The following is a 15,477-nucleotide window of genomic DNA, read 5'->3' as shown; positions in this document are numbered from 1 at the left end:
TTTTAGTCATGGGGGCAGATCCCTCGTGAATGGCTTGGTGCCCTCCGCAAGGTAATGAGTGAGTTCATGCTCTGTTAGTTCATGCTAGAGCTGGTTGTTTGAAGGAATCTGGGTCCTCCTCCTTCTCTCCCTTGCTCCTGCTCTTGCCACATGATGTACCTGCTCCTTGTTGGCCTTCTGCCATGATTGGAAGCTTCCTCGTTAGGAGACACTCACAGGCCTCACCAGAAGCCGAGCAGATGCCTGCACCATGCTTTTTTGTGCAGCCTGCAGAAGAACCATGAGCCAGTTAAACCTCTTTTCTTTATAAATTACCCAGCCTCAGGTATTTCTTCATGGCAACACAAACACGGACTAACACAGTGTGCAACCTGCATAGAGAGGTGGTAAGCCCATCTACGTCAGTCACCTGCCTTTATGCCACACGTCATTCATCATCTATTCAGTTATTTGTTTTTATTTATTTTTTTGAGACGGAGTCTCGCTCTGTTGCCCAGGCTGGAGTGCAGTGGCACAATCTCGGCTCACTGCAAGCTCCGCCTCCTGGGTTCACACCATTCTCCTGCCTCAACCTCCTGAGTAGCTAGGACTACAGGCACCCGCCACTAAGCCCAGCTAATTTTTTGTATTTTTAGTAGAGACGGGGTTTCACCGTGTTAGCCAGGATGGTCTTGATCTCCTGACCTCGTGATCCGCCCACCTCGGCCTCCCAAAGTGCTGGGATTACAAGCGTGAGCCACCACACCCAGCCTATTCAGTTATTTGTTTACTCACCATTTATTATTTATTAGGTATTAGTAATACCTAAGATATGGCAGGCACTATGGAAAGGACACAAGCATGGACAAAGCAGAGCTGGTCCCTGCCCTCACGTCCTCACTCTAGCAAGGAAGCCAGAGCAAACCAATGATGAAATACTTTTTTTTTTTTTTTTGAGATGGAGTTTCGCTCTTGTTGCCCAGGCTGGAGTGCGATGGCGTGATCTCGGCTCACCACAACCTCCACCTCCCAGGTTCAAGTGATTCTCCTGCCTCAGCCTCCCGAGTAGCTGGGATTACAGGCATGTGCCACTACGCCCAGCTAATTTTGTATTTTTAGTAGAGACGGGGTTTCTCCATGTTGGTCAGGCTGGTCTCGAACTCCTGACCTCAGATGATCCATCCGTCTCAGCCTTCCAAAGTGGTGGGATTACAGGCATAAGCCACCGTGCCCGGCTTGAAATACTTATAAATTGCTACAAGCTATGAAGGAAACAGAGGGCTGAGCTCAGAATAAGGAAAGAGAGGAGAAAAGAATCTGTGTTAGATTTTGTGGCAGGGAAGGTAGATTGAAGAAGGTCCCGTTTAAGCAGAGGCCAGAGAATGAGAAGGCACCAGCCACCTGGGAAGAACATGCCCAGGAGAGGGGCACATGGGCCTTGGTGCCATGCCCCCTACAGACTGTGAAAGTAGAAACACAGCCCTTTCCTTGTGGCTGACATAGTCTGGTCAGGATCCAAGCTTTGCAAGTCGTGCATGGCCAGGGTCTCAGCCGTACACATCCCCTGTGCTGATGCAGTGTGTAAGCCACACAACCCTACACAGCAGGTTTGGACAGACAGTGCCTGAAAGCCAGCACCCTGTGCAGCTCTACCAGGCTGGCACCAAGATGCCAGGCCATTTTAATTGCATCCGGCCTCATCCACATTTTATTTTTATTTTTCTATTTTTCATGCTCCCTGTCCTTGCATTTGTCCACATTTTAAATAATAAAAAACAAAGTGGTGCCCGTTAGCAGAGGCCATGATGACAGAAACTGGGACATTCTTCAAGTCCCAGCCACTTAGGCATAAATGCAAGTCAAGTGGAAGAGACAGCTCCATTTTTGGCTCGAGGAAAAACTGCTTGGGTCCACTCACTGGTGGGGTCTGGAGAAGGGGTTCCATGTCCCTTGCAATACAAAGGGATCTCAGCCTAATTTTTTCCTGCTTGTCTTTAACCTTTATCAGGGACCAGAGTGTGCTGAGCAAAGGGGGAAGCCCTTGCCTTCTCAACTCAGAATTTTCTGGTAGGATTCCAGCCCCAGGCCAGTTCTCCTTACAACACCCACTCCCCATCACAGCCATGTACACAGGCACACACAGTCCCTCTCAGAGAACGTCACAGGTACCAGCACTGGGCCCGAGTTTGCTGTACAATAATAATGAGATCTGCACTTACCCCAAATTGCAATCTGTCTTATGCAGCAAGAATCCCTGCCTCTTTCCTGATCGTGTGATTTTAATACCACACCCGGCCTCCTTTAAAAGTTGGAGGCCTCCTTTAAAAGTTGGAGGCCAGGTGTGGGGGCTCATGCCTGTAATCTTAGCACTTTGGAAAGCCGAGATGGGCAGATTGCTTGAGCTTACAAGTTTGAGACCAGCCTGGGCAACATGGCAAACCCCCATCTCTACAAAAAATACAAAAATTGCCCGGGTGTAGACGGGGCACCGTGGCTCATGCCTGTAATCCCAGCACTTTAGGAGGCTGAAGCAGGCAGATCACAAGGTCAGGAGTTCAAGACCAGCCTGGCCAATATGGTGAAACCCTGTCTCTACTAAAAATACAAAAATTAGCTGGGTGTGGTGGCGTGTGCCTGTAGTCCCAGCTACTCGGGAGGCTGAGGCAGGAGAATCGCTTGAACCCGGGAGGTGGAGGTTGCAGTGAGCTGAGATGGTGCCACTGCACTCCAGCCTGGGCGACAGAGTGAGACTCCGTCTCAAAAAATAAAAAAGTGATTCAAAAAAGAAAAAAAAATCGTTCAAGCGATTCTCCTCCCTCAGCCTCCCGAATAGCTGGGATTACAGGTGCTCCTTACAACCTTGCTATTTGCCTTAGTTCATCCAGGCTGCTATAACAAAATGCCATAGACTGGGTGGCTTATAAATAACAAAGTTATTTCTCACAGTTCTGGAGGCTGAAAGTTTAAGATCAATGTCCCAGAAGATTCAATGTGTGTTGTGGGCTTGCTCTCTGCTTCATAGATGGCACTTTATTTTTCTGTTTTCAATTTTTCTTTTAGATTCAGGGGTTACATGTGCAGATTTGCTACAAGGGTATATTGCATGGTGCTGAGGTTTGGGGTATGACTGAACCTGTCATCCAGGTATTGAGCATAGTACCCAACAGGTAGTTTTCCAACCCTTGCCCCCCTCTCTCCCTCCCTCCCCTCTCTTGTAGTCCACAGTGTCTATTGTTCCCATATTTATGTCCATGTGTATCCAATGTTTAGCTCCCACTTATAAGTGAGAACATGCAGTATTTGGTTTTCTATTCCTGCATTCATTCACTTAGAATAATGGCCTCCAGCTGCATCCATGTTGCTGCAAAGGACATGATTTCATTATTTTTTATGACTGTGTAGTATTCCGCCATATATATGTACCATATTTTCTTTATTCCATCCACCACTGATGGGCACCTAGGTTGACTCCATGTCTCTGCTATTGTGAATCACGCTGTGACAAACCTACATGTGCATGTGTCTTTTTGGTAGAATGATTTATTTTCTTTTTTTGAGATGAAGTCTCACTCTGTTGCCCAAGCTGGAGTGCAGTGGCACGATCTTGGCTCGCTGCAACCTCCACCTCCCAGGTTCAAGCGATTCTCCTGCCTCAGCCTCCCGAGCAGCTGAGACTACAGGCGTGCACCACCAGGCCTGGCTAATTTTTGTATTTTTAGTAGAGACGGGGTTTCAGTATGTTGGCTAGGCTGGTCTTGAACTCCTGACCTTGTGATCCACCTGCTTCAGCCTCCCAAAGTGTTGGGATTACAGGCGTGAGCCACTACACCCAGCCATGACTTATTTTCCTTTGGGTGGAATGGTAGTTCTATTTTTAGTTCTTTGAGAAATATCCAAACTGCTCTCCACACTGGCTGAACTAATTTACATTCCCACCAGCAGTGTATAAGCATCCTCTTTTCTCTGCAGCCTTTCCAACAACTATTTTTTAACTTTTTAATAATACCCATTCTGACTGGCGTGAGGTGGCACTCATTGTGGTTTTGATTTGCATTTATCTGATGATTAGTGATGATGAACATTTTTTCATGTTTGTTGACCACTTGTATGTCTTTTTATTTTTATTTTTTTGAGACGGAGTCTCACTCTGTCATCCAGGCTGGAGTGTGGTGGCACGATCTCGACTCACTGCAACCTCCACCGCCCCGGATTCAAGTGATTCTCCTGCCTCAGCTTCCTGAGTAGCTGGGATTACAAGCGCGCGCCACCACGCCTGGCTAATTTTTGTATTTTTAGTAGACTCGGGGTTTCACCATGTTGGCCAGGTTGTCTCAAACTCCTGACCTCAGGTGATCCGCCCACCTTGGCCCCCCAAAGTGCTGGGATTACAGGTGTGAGCCACCATGCCTGGCTGTATGTCTTCTTTTGAGAAGTGCCTGTTCATGTCCTCTGCCCACTTTTTTTCGGGGGGTGGGATGGGGGACGGAGTCTCACTCTGTCACCCAGGCTGGAGTGCAGTAGCACGATCTCAGCTCACTGCAACCTCCGCTTCCCGGATTCAAGTGATTCTTCTGCCTCAGCCTCCCGAGTAGGTGGGATTACAGGTGCCCGCAACCATGCCTGGCTAATTTTTGTATTTTAGTAGAGATGCGGTTTCACCATGTTGGCCAGGATGGTCTTGAACTCCTGACCTCAGGTGATCTGCCTGCCTCGGCCTCCTAAAGTGCTGGGATTACAGGTGTGAGCCACTGTGCTCAGCCCTCTGCCCACTTTTTAATGGGGGTCTTTGTTTTTTCCTTGTTGAATTGTTTACATTCCTTATAGATTCTGGATATTAGAGCTTTGTTAGATGTGTAGTTTGTAAATATTTTCTCCCATTCCGCAGGTTGTCTGTTTACTCTGTTGATAGTTTCTTTTGCTGTGCAGAAACTCTTAAGTTTAATTAGGTCCCACTTGTCAATTTTGTTTGTTTGTTTGTTTGTTTTTGAGACACAGTCTTACTCTGTCACCAAGGTTGGAGTGCAGTGGTGCGATCATAGCTCACTGCAGCCTCGACCTCCTGGACTCAAGTGATCCTCCCACCTCAGTTTCCTGAGTAGCTGAGACTACAGGTGTGCACCACTATGCCAGGCTAATTTTTGTATTGTTTGTACAGACGGGTTTTTGCCATGTTGTCCAGGCTGATTTTTGTTTTGCTGTAACTGCTTTGGAGGACTTAGTTATTTATAAATTCTTTGCCGCGGTTGATGCCCAGGAGGGTATTTCCTAGGTTTTCTTCTAGGATTTTAATGGTTTGAAGTGTTACATTTAAGTCTTTAATCCGTCTTGAGTTCATTTTTGTATATGGTGATAGGCAGGGGTCCAGTTTCATTCTTCTGCATATGGATAGCCAGTTATTCCAGCACCATTTATTAAATAGGGAGTCCTTTCCCCGTTGCTTATTTTTGTCCAACTTGTTGAAGATTAGTTGGTTGTAGGAGGGTGGCTTTATTTCTGTGTTCTCTATTCTGTTCCATTGGTCTATGTGTCTGTTTTTGTACCAGTACTATGCTGTTTGGGTTATTGTAGCCTTTCAGTATAGTTGGAAGTCAGGTAATGTGATGCCTCCAATTCTGTTATTTTTGCTTAGGATCCTTTGGTTATTCTGGCTCTTTTTTTTTGTTTAATATAAATTTTATAATAGTTTTTTTTCTAATTCTGTGAAAAATGATGTTGTTAGTTTGATAGGAACAGGATTAAATCTGCAGATTGCTTTTGGCAGTATGAACATTTTAATGATATTGATTCTTCCAATCCATGAGCATAGAGTGTTTTTCCATTTGCTTGTGTCACATAGATGATGCTTTCTAACTGTGTCTTTACATGGTGGAAAGGGTGAACAAGCTCTCAGGCCTCTGCCCTAATGATAATTACATTTCAAAAGCTCTGCCTTCTAATACCGTCATCTTGGGACTTAGGATTTCAACATATCAATTTTGGGAGATAAACATTCATACTATAGCCCCATTCTAATAAATCATTTCTAGAATTGTCTTTTAGAGGTTGTATATTAGTTTCCTATTGCTGTTGTAACACTTCCTATTGTGTTGTAACTGTGAACCACAGACTCAGTGGTTTAAACAACTCAGATTTATAATTTTACAGTTCTAGAGGTCAGGAGTCTGAAATCAGTCTCTCTGGGCTAAAATTAAGTGGGCATCAGGGCTCCCTCCTTCTGGAGGCCTTGGGAGGAGAATCTGTTTCCTTGTCTTTTTCAGCTTCTATAGGTTGCCTGCATTCCTTGGCTCATGGCTCCTTCTTACATCTTCAGAGCTAGCAGTGTAGCATCTCTAATCTCTCTCTTTCTTTCTTTCTTTCTTTCTTTTTTTCTTTCTTTCTCTTTCTTTCTTTCTCTCTCTGTCTCTCTCCCTACCCCTGCCCTGCTCTGCTTCTGTCATTAAATCACCTTCTCTCACTCTGACCCTCTTGTCTTCCTCTTATAAGAACTGTAGGCCGGGCATGGTGGCTCATGCCTGTAATCCCAGCACTTTGGGAGGCTGAGGTGGGTGGATCATCTGACGTCAGGAGTTTGAGACCAACCTGGCCAACATGGTGAAACCTCGTCTCTACTAAAAATACAGAAATTAGCCGGGCCTGGTGGTGGGCACCTGTAATCCTAGCTACTTGGGAGGCTGATGCATAAGAATTGCTGGAACCCAGGAGGCGGAGGTTGCAGTGAGCTGAGATCACGCCACTGCACTCCAGCCAGGGTGACAGAGTAAAACTCTGTCTAAAAAAAAAAGAACTTGTGATGACATTCTTGTGATTACATTGGGCACACTTGGATGATCTAGGACAATCCCCCCATGTCAAGATCCGTAACATCTGTATGATCTCACTTAAATGTACAATCTAAAATAATCACACTCATAGAAGCAGAGAGTACAATGGTAATTTTCAGGGCTGGAGGGAAGGGAAAATGGAGAGGTGATGATCAAAGGGTATAAGGTTTAGTTACGCCAGATAAATAAATTCTGGAGATCTATGCATCTGACAAAAGCTATAATATCTAGAATCTATAAGGAACTTAAACAGTTCAACAAGCAAAAAAACAAATAACCCCATTAAAAAGAGGGCAGAGGGGGCCGGGCACAGTGGCTCACACCTGTAATCCTAGCACTTTGGGAGGCTGAGGCAGGCAGATTGCCTGAGCTCAGAAGTTTGAGACCAGCCTGGGCAACATGGCAAAATCCCATCTCTACTAAAAACAAAGAAAAAAATGTGGGCAGAGGACATGAACAGGTGCTTCTCAAAAGAAGACATACAAGTGGCCAAGAAACATATTAAAAAATGTTCATCATCACTAATCATTATCTACTATACATCACAGTCCCTACAGCTAACAATACTGCACTGTATACTTAGATTTGCCAAGAGGATAGATCTTAAGTGCCCCTACAAAAAAAAAAAAAAAAAGGGAATGGGGGTAGGGGAGGAAACTTTGGGAGGTGTTGGGTATGTTTATATGCTTTACGGTGGTGATGGTTTCATGGAAATATACTTATCTCCAAACTCATCGACATATATATATTAAATATGTACAGCTTTTTGTATGCAATCCTATCTCAATGAAGTAGTTTTTGTTTTGTTTTGTTTGTTTTTTACATTCACAGGTTCCAGTGAGTAGGATGTGGATATCCTTGGGGGGCCATTGTACTTACCATAGTTTGCCTCCACAGTTTTTAATGTTGGGGTTGCAGTAATACTGAACATAGATTGCCTTCCATTAACATTGTAACAGAAATATTTCCCCACAGGAGATTTGTTGTTGTTGTTGTTGTTGTTGTTTTGAGACAAAGTCTCGCTCTTGTCCCCCAGGCTGGTGCAATGGTGTGATCTCGGCTCACTGCAACCTCTGCATCTCGGGTTCAAGCCATTCTCCTGCTTCAGCCTCTCGAGTAGCTGGGATTACAGGCGCCTACCACTATGTCTGGCTAATTTTTGTATTTTTAGTAGAGACAGGGTTTCATCATGTTGACCAGGCTGGTCTCAAACTCCTGATCTCAGGTGATCTGCCTGCCTCAGCCTCCCAAAGTGCTGGGATTACAGGTGTGTGCCACCGCGCCCGGACCCCCACAGGAAGTTTTTGTAACCATATTTCCTCAAGGTTGTGAGTGATTCAATATGCCCAAGCTGGAAACCAGGTTGTGTTCCGTCCTGGGCTGCTGTCCATTTTCCTGCAGCAGGCATTCCCCATACTTACAACGATGGTCTTAGCGTGGGTTCCCAGCATCAGATCAAGGGGGGTGGAATAGGATTATGATTGTGATCGCATATAGCCTAACCGCTTTTCAGAAGGATTGTATCACTTTACACATCTCTTGATGAACCTCATATGACTTTCTTAAAGCTGAAAAAAGTTCGCTCTTTTTATAATCAAGGTATTATGTCCTCATTAAAGCATATTTGGAGGCCGGGCCTGGTGGCTAATGCCTGTAATCCCAGCACTTTGGGAGGCCAAGACAGGTTGATTACTTCAGGTTAGGAGTTTGAGACCAGCCTGGCCAACGTGGCAAAACCACATCTCTACTAAAAATACAAAAATTAGCCAGACGTGGTGGCATGCACCTGTAGTCACAGCTACTTGGGAGGCTGAGGCATGAGAATAGCTTAACTTGGGAGGTGGAGGTTGCAGTGACCCGAGATGGTGCCACTGAACTCCAGCCTGGGTGACAGAGGGAGACTCTGTCTCAAACAACAAAACAAAACAAACCAAACAAAAGAATATTTGGGAAATGTAAAAAGAGCCAAAGGAAAAAATCACTCATAGTCTCATAAATAGAAACACAACTTAATAATTATGTTTCAATTTATAAGAATTGATCAATTCTGGCTGGGTGCAGTGGCTCACACCTGTAATCCCAGCACTTTGGGAGGCTGAGGCCGGCAGATCACAAGGTCAGGAGTTTGAGACCAGCCTGGCCAACATGGTGAAACCCCATCTCTACTAAAAATACAAAAATTAGCTGGGCATGGTGTCGTGTACCTGTAATCCCAGCTACTTGGGAGGCTGAGGCAGGAGAATTGCTTGAACGAGGACCTGGGAGGTGGAGGTTGCAGTGAGCCAAGATCATGCCACTGCACTCCAGCCTGGGCTACAGAGCGAGACTCCATCTCAAAAAAAAAAAAAAAAAAAAAAGAATTGATAAATTCCCATAAATACTTCATTAATACTTAATACATTTCTTTCCGATATTTGTCTCTCTGTGTATATATGTACAAAATTCTTAAAAATCATAGCTATGATGTTGGAACTTCTTGGAATTGTTTTAGATTAGATCTAGGACACCTCATGTTTTGGGATATGCAGGAGAATGTTATCAATTGTGTTTACCTTGGGATGCTTTCTGTCCTGTTTCCCCAAGAGATTACTGCTGTCACTCAGAACCTGGAGGCCTGGCTGGGTCCTTCCCTGGATGCTGAGTGTCAGGGCACAGTGTGGGGAGTGTGGCCTGAGATCCTTGACCACAAACACGCCATCTTGATTTTTCCTACCCAGACTCTAGTCTGAGGAGTTCACTGGAAAATGATTGGAAAGTTAGGTTTTATGACAATGCAACTTTATAATCCAATTAATTGATGCTGGTTACAAGCAGAATATCTTTCTCTTTAAAAATTAATTTACATAAATGACTACCATTTCTGCCTTCATGAACTTCATCTTCAAGCTCTGGTACTTAGCACAGACAATGCTAAGAAACCACATAGAAATCCAGGGACATCTGGCTCTGAAAAGAGAAGAGTTGGGAGTGTTTCCCCTATGTTCTTGAAAGGGGGGTGGAATGGGTTTATGATTCTGATCATAAATTGTTTGCTTTCCACTTTGATAAATATCTACAGTAGAAGCCCTAAGGCTGTAAGTTAGAGATAAGACAAAGACCAAAAACTCCCTAAAATGAAATAGTCTTACATTGGTAACCCATTCCAATATTAACAATGAAAGAAAAATCTCATTTTTCCTGAATGTTTTACATTGTTCTACTTGAATGGAGGAGAGGAACTGAGTTAGCACCTGGAAGAAAACAATCCAAACTGGACTAGGCAAAACAGGAGGCCGTTGGCTCAGGCAGCTGGTAAGTACAGGGTGTAGTCTCCGGCATGGCTAGATTCAGGACTTCATCTCTGCCTTTCTCTTATGGGCTTACTTTATTTTCAGGGAGTCTTTATTCCTGTAGCCCCAGGAATTCTCATCTGGTCTCATTGGTCCATCCCTGCGGGGCGGGGATCGGGGGCGGTGGGAGGCCAGGATGTGGGGGTGGAGAAGCGGGGGCAGGAGAGGTATACAGGGCTCTAATTGGTCAGACTGGGCCATGTGGCCACTCCCAGGAAGGCTTTGGAGTCAGGGATGGAGTCAGCTCCATGAAAGCTTGCTGACCAAAAGGAGAGGGAAACAGGGTCATTCCCCCAGAGAAAAACTGAGGTTAGGATTGTCCTGTCCCCACAAACCTCCTTCTCCACCCACCAAGATTTGACTGTCTTCGCCAGGGACTTGCTCTAGCTGGGTCAAGCTCAAGTGGGGTTATTGAAGTGGCACAGGGAAACCCACGCATGGCAAGAACAGGGGGGCACTCAAGGAACAGGGGCCCAGAGCCACCCTCTGCAGCGGCTGCTCCATTCTCTGTTCTGTGAAACGCCCTCGTTAGCTTCCCAACGCCGACAGGGATGCCAGACCCAGGTCTACCCAAGGGCCTTGAAAGCTCCCGCATTTTCCCCTCTGCCATACTCATCTCTGGGTTTCTCAGTTCAGATTTGCAAGAGAGGATCTGATTGACCTGGCTTGGGTCAGGGGCCCAACCCTGACCCAATCAGCTGTGGCAGATGGAATGGAGGTGGGGCTCAGGGGGTTTCCCTCTCCCTCAGGGTTATGGTGGGTCAATGGATTCTAGTGATTATGGCACCTGCAGATCTCAGCTGATTTTCTTTTTAAAAAAATTACTAATACTATTTCTTGAGACGGGAACTTGCTCTGTGGTCCAGGCTGGAGTGCAGTAGTGGGATGCTAGCTTACTGCACCCTCGAACTCCTGGCCTCAAGCCATCCTACCTCCTTGGCCTCCCAAACAGTTGGGATTACCCACATGTGCCTCTGAGCCTGGCCCAGTTACTGAGTGCTTACTCTTTTTTTTTTTTTGGCAGAGTTTCACTCTTGTTGCCCAGACTGGAGTGTGATGGTGAGATCTTAGCTCACCGCAACCTCCGCCTCCCGGGTTCAAGCAATTCTCCTGCCTTAGCTTCACAAGTAGCTGGGATTATAGGCATGTGCCACCATGCCCGGCTAATTTTTGTATTTTTAGTAGAGACGGGGTTTCTCCATGTTGGTAAGGCTGGTCTGGAACTCCCGACCTCAGGTGATCCACCCGCCTCAGCCTCCCAAAGTGCTGGGATTACAGGAGTGAGCCACTGCACGGGGCCGAGTGCCTACTCTTTATGTGTCCCATTTTAAACTTACACCAACACTCTGAAGCTGAGGCTCTTAGAGGCCAGCCTTCTTGCCTGGGTCACGCAGCCACTAAGTGAGTGGTTAATCTGAAACTAGCACCTAGGGGAGCTGGCGAAGGGGCCCAGGGTAGCAGAGGCCATGAAGAACTCTTTCCAAGTTGTTGTTTTTTTTGTTTTTTTTTGGGGGGGGTGGGGGGACAATGTCACTCTGTCAGTCAGGCTGGAGTACAGTGGCTCAATCTCAGCTGACTCCAGCCTCCTCCTTCCAAGTTCAAGCGATTCTCGTGCTCAGCCTCCTGAGTAGCTGGGACTACAGGCGCGCGCCACCACGCCCGGCTAGTTTTTGTATTTTTAGTAGAGACAGGGTTTTGCCATGTTGCCCAGGCTGGTCTCGAAGTCCTGGCCTCAAGTGATCTGCCTGTCTCGGCCTCCCAAAGTACTAGGATTACAGGCTTGAGCCACTGCGCCCGGCCCAGATTGGTTCTTTAAAGCGGAGTTGAGAGGTGGCGCTGGAGGGGAGGAAGCCCTTCGACATTTGCTCCCAGCCTCAAAACTGGGTTGCACTGGCATCTGTTCCTAGCCCTGTGAGGTTCCTGGAGCCCCGCCTTGTCCCGCCCGGCCTCCCTGAGTTCTTGTCCTCCCCCTGCCCACCAGTCTCAGTGTGCGGGGTGGGGACCACCAGGCTGGGAAGCCCAGAGTCCCCAGGCAACTCGTGGGCCTGGGAGGGTCATAGAATCCGTCCTACACTCCTCAGGATCTTCAAGGGGGCTCTTCCTTACATTCTCAGTCACCCCTCCCCCAGCCCCTACACAGGGCCTAGGTAACCTGTCTGCACTCCACTCCCACTCTGTATCAGCTGCCCTCTTCCTCAGCACCCTATCCCACTGGAGCACCTTTTCTAACTCCAGTCGCCACTTTTAATCTGCCGCCTTTTCCCAGCAGCCAGTCCTGATTGCCTCCTCCGTAGCCCCAGTTGCCCACTGCTTTAGCTAGTGTCGCAGCTGGCTGTGAGGAGTGTCCTGATTCTGTAACCCGGCACCTAGACGCCTCAAGCCTTCCAGGACGTTTGTTGATCAAAGGCGAAGGATGTGCAGAATCTTCGTCCATCTACGAATTAATTCTCGAAACCTGCTTCGAGTGGGCCTCGCGCGTAACACAGGGGACACTCAGTGGTGAACGAGACCACTCGCTTAGGCCTAGCAGCGTGGTGACCGTTCACTCAACACACACTAACTGGGTCCCGCAGGACACGCCCCGGCTGGTCGCGGGGGTTCCCCGGGGTGCCCTCAGTCGGCCGGCCGGCCATAACCGGCGTGATCTCCTCGCGCCGAGAGACCCAGCAGGGACCTCGCAAAACCCAATTCACGTTTTGTTTTATTTTGTCTTTTTGCCTCTCAAATGCATGGAAATTGGCTGCTAGTAGCTTTGCTACAGGAGAAAATCGCTAATCTGTAGTGCAAAATCGGCGCACAGGCGTTTTCTCTGAGATTGTCTAGACGCCGCGCGGGCGGGTCGGAGGCGCCAGACACATTGTATCCGGAGAGCGGAGCTCGGGAGCAACAGTCGCCGCCTCTACTCTGTATCTGCGCCGCCCCAGGCGCCCAGTGTCCGCGCTGGGCCTGGGACTGCCCTCGGGGGATGGGGCCCACGCGGGCTTTGATGGGGGGCCGGGGGCCACTTTGTCCACCCAGGCGAGGCTTGGGTCCAGCGCCGGCCACATCAACTCCCGGGGCATCTAGCAGCGCGGAGGCGGAGCAGGAGGCCCAGGAGCCCCGTGCGTCTTCCATCAGCGCAGGGACCTCCGGGCCACAGCTCAGAGAATCGGAAGGCCTCCTCCTCCTTCCCGAGCGCTGCCACTGGGGCCGAGGTTTCCAGCAAGAACCCGCGTGTCCCTGCGCACGCACACACGGTGCACACGTCAGTCCGGCGCCTCCCCGTGCCCCGTCTCACGCAGGTCCTCCCGCGCCCCCGCAACACGCCCGCAGGCTCCTGTGTCTGCTGCCGGGGCAGCGGGGCCCGGAAGGGTAAGAACGCGGCTCGCTAGCGGGATGGGGACCCTGGCATGGCCTGGACGCTGTCCCGGGCGGGGCCTGGGGGCGGAGCGCGCCGGGCCGGGCGCGCAGGAGGGGAGGCGGGTCCGCGCCGCCGCCGTCCGCGCCGCCCCGCCCTTGGCCCAGCCGCTCGCTCGGCTCCGCTCCCTGCCTCAGCGTCGCAGCCCCCGCCGTAGCCGCCTCCGAGCCCGCCGCCACATCCTCTGAGGTAGGCTCAGCGGAAAAGGACCCCGGCTTCCTTGCGCCCTGGACGGCGGGGGCCGGGCCCCTGGGGAGCTGAGAGGGAGGCGCTGAGGGAGGAGCGGGCGAGGGGCCCCGGCAGCCCGGCCCCGGGGAGGGATCGCGAGCGGCCGGCGCGGGCCTGGCTGGTCAGCGGGCGGGCAGAGAAGGCCGCACAGGCGGGCGCCGAACAGGTCTGGGCTGGGAAGCGCGAGGCCGAGGGTCCAGAGACGCCTGCGGCTGGCCGCAAGAGGCGGCCCGGGCTTGCGGGCGGAAGTGCAAGGGCGGCCGCGTGGAGGCCCGGCGGGCCGCGCGTCTAGGTGACCTTCCCCGGCGGCGCCCTCTGGCCCTGGATCCCACCAGCGTGCATCCGGCGGGGACCCGTTCGCCGCCCACGCTCGCCGGACCAGGCCAGCGGGCGGGTGCCGGCCACGCTGCCGCCTCGGGGATGAGCTCACGTGACGACCGTGGCCCCGAGTCCCCAGGCCCACGCGCCCTGGCCGGCCCACGCCCGCAGAAGCTGGCGCCCGGCACCGCCCGCCTGTGCCAGAGCCTTCTAGAGCGGAACGCGCCGGCCGAGAGTCGACTTAGGCGGTAGAGGCCGGAGCTCGGGCCTGGGCTGAAGGTTTGGCCTCGGAAAAGGAGGCCCCACGGGGAAGGATGTGGCCTTCTTGGTCTTAGGAGTGATTATTGGTTCGGTCGTTCATTCATTCGCCAAATGCGGCGGTGCATTCTGGAAACTGTTTCGGAGCCTGATTTTGGATTAGAGGCCCGCAGTCATAGTGGTTTGTACAAGGTCACACAGCTGGGAAGTCCCCAAACCTTCGTTTTCTCATCTATAGGATGGGAGCAATTGTACCTCTCCTTCGTTGAGTTTTGGGGAATAATAAAATGAATTAATTTAGAACAGTGCCGGTATGGAGAAGGGCTAAGTAGAAACCCTGACACCCTTGGGGCTTTTTGGGTGAATCCAGCCCATCCCCCGCAGACCATTTTGCTACACGTGGCGTTGTGGAAGGGGTTCAATAAACGTAGCTCCTGTTTTTAAACATTCTTTCACTATTATTGACAAGCATCTGTATACCAGGTATTGAGTAACTTTCAGCTTAATTTATGAAAAATCTTGTAAGTTTACAAATGGACGTTGTCAACCTGGAGCAGTAAGTTTGCATGTGGAGATCTTGAATGCAGGAGCAGACCCTGGTTTAGAGCCCGTTCCGCCCGGGGTCCCTGTCCCCTTGACTAGCCTCCCCTCTCCTGGGGAGATAGGGGAAAGGGCTCCTCTGTTGCCTAAACTTCTCCACTGAGGCAGGAGAAGGCCAGAGCAGACTACCGAGGGCGAGCCTTCATTCTGCCCACCCCAGCTCTGGACCAACTCAGCTCCTAAGGGTCAGACTGAGGCACTGAGGCCCTGTGCTACTTTGTCTTCAGTGCCTGGGGTGGTGCTGCTTGGCACACAGTAGGTGCTTGAGAAGGGTCTGTGGGGGTAAATGCACTCTTGTGTCAGAATCCACCCACCTTTACTGACAGAGTTTTACTATTCCAGTACATGGCACATAGTAGGTGCTTATTGAGTATTTGTGGAATTATTGAATGGGCATATGAAGGGCTGCAGGCCCAGACCATAGTCCTTTGATCCTGGACTTTTTTTTTTTTTGAGACAGGGTCTTGCTCTGTTGCCAGGTCTGGAGTGCGGTGGCATTATATCGGCTCATGGCAACTTCTGTCTTCTGGGTTCAGGCAATCCTCCC

The 15,477-nt window shown here is 49.7% G+C and overlaps 1 protein-coding gene across 11 annotated transcripts in view; it reads left to right on the top strand.

Moving 5' to 3' along the window:
- The first annotated feature begins 12,760 nt into the window (after positions 1-12,760).
- Positions 12,761-15,477, top strand: part of VDAC1 (voltage dependent anion channel 1) — a 33,531-nt gene continuing 30,814 nt past the window's right edge. For 3 of the 11 annotated variants that reach the window (XM_055386617.2, XM_055386613.2, XM_063705897.1), the window contains exon 1: positions 13,833-13,920. The gene's annotated coding sequence lies outside the window, so the exon portion shown is untranslated. Of the gene's footprint in view, positions 13,481-13,577; positions 13,716-13,832; positions 13,921-15,477 lie in introns of those variants that run through there. The other 8 variants (XM_063705899.1, XM_063705900.1, XM_055386616.2 and 5 more) reach the window with 7 other exon arrangements.

This window comes from Gorilla gorilla, chromosome 4, assembly GCF_029281585.2.
Source record: "Gorilla gorilla gorilla isolate KB3781 chromosome 4, NHGRI_mGorGor1-v2.1_pri, whole genome shotgun sequence".
Classification (NCBI taxonomy): Eukaryota; Metazoa; Chordata; class Mammalia; order Primates; family Hominidae; genus Gorilla; species Gorilla gorilla.
The sequence above is the reverse complement of the archived record's forward strand: the minus strand, read 5'-3'. Positions and strand labels throughout refer to the sequence as shown.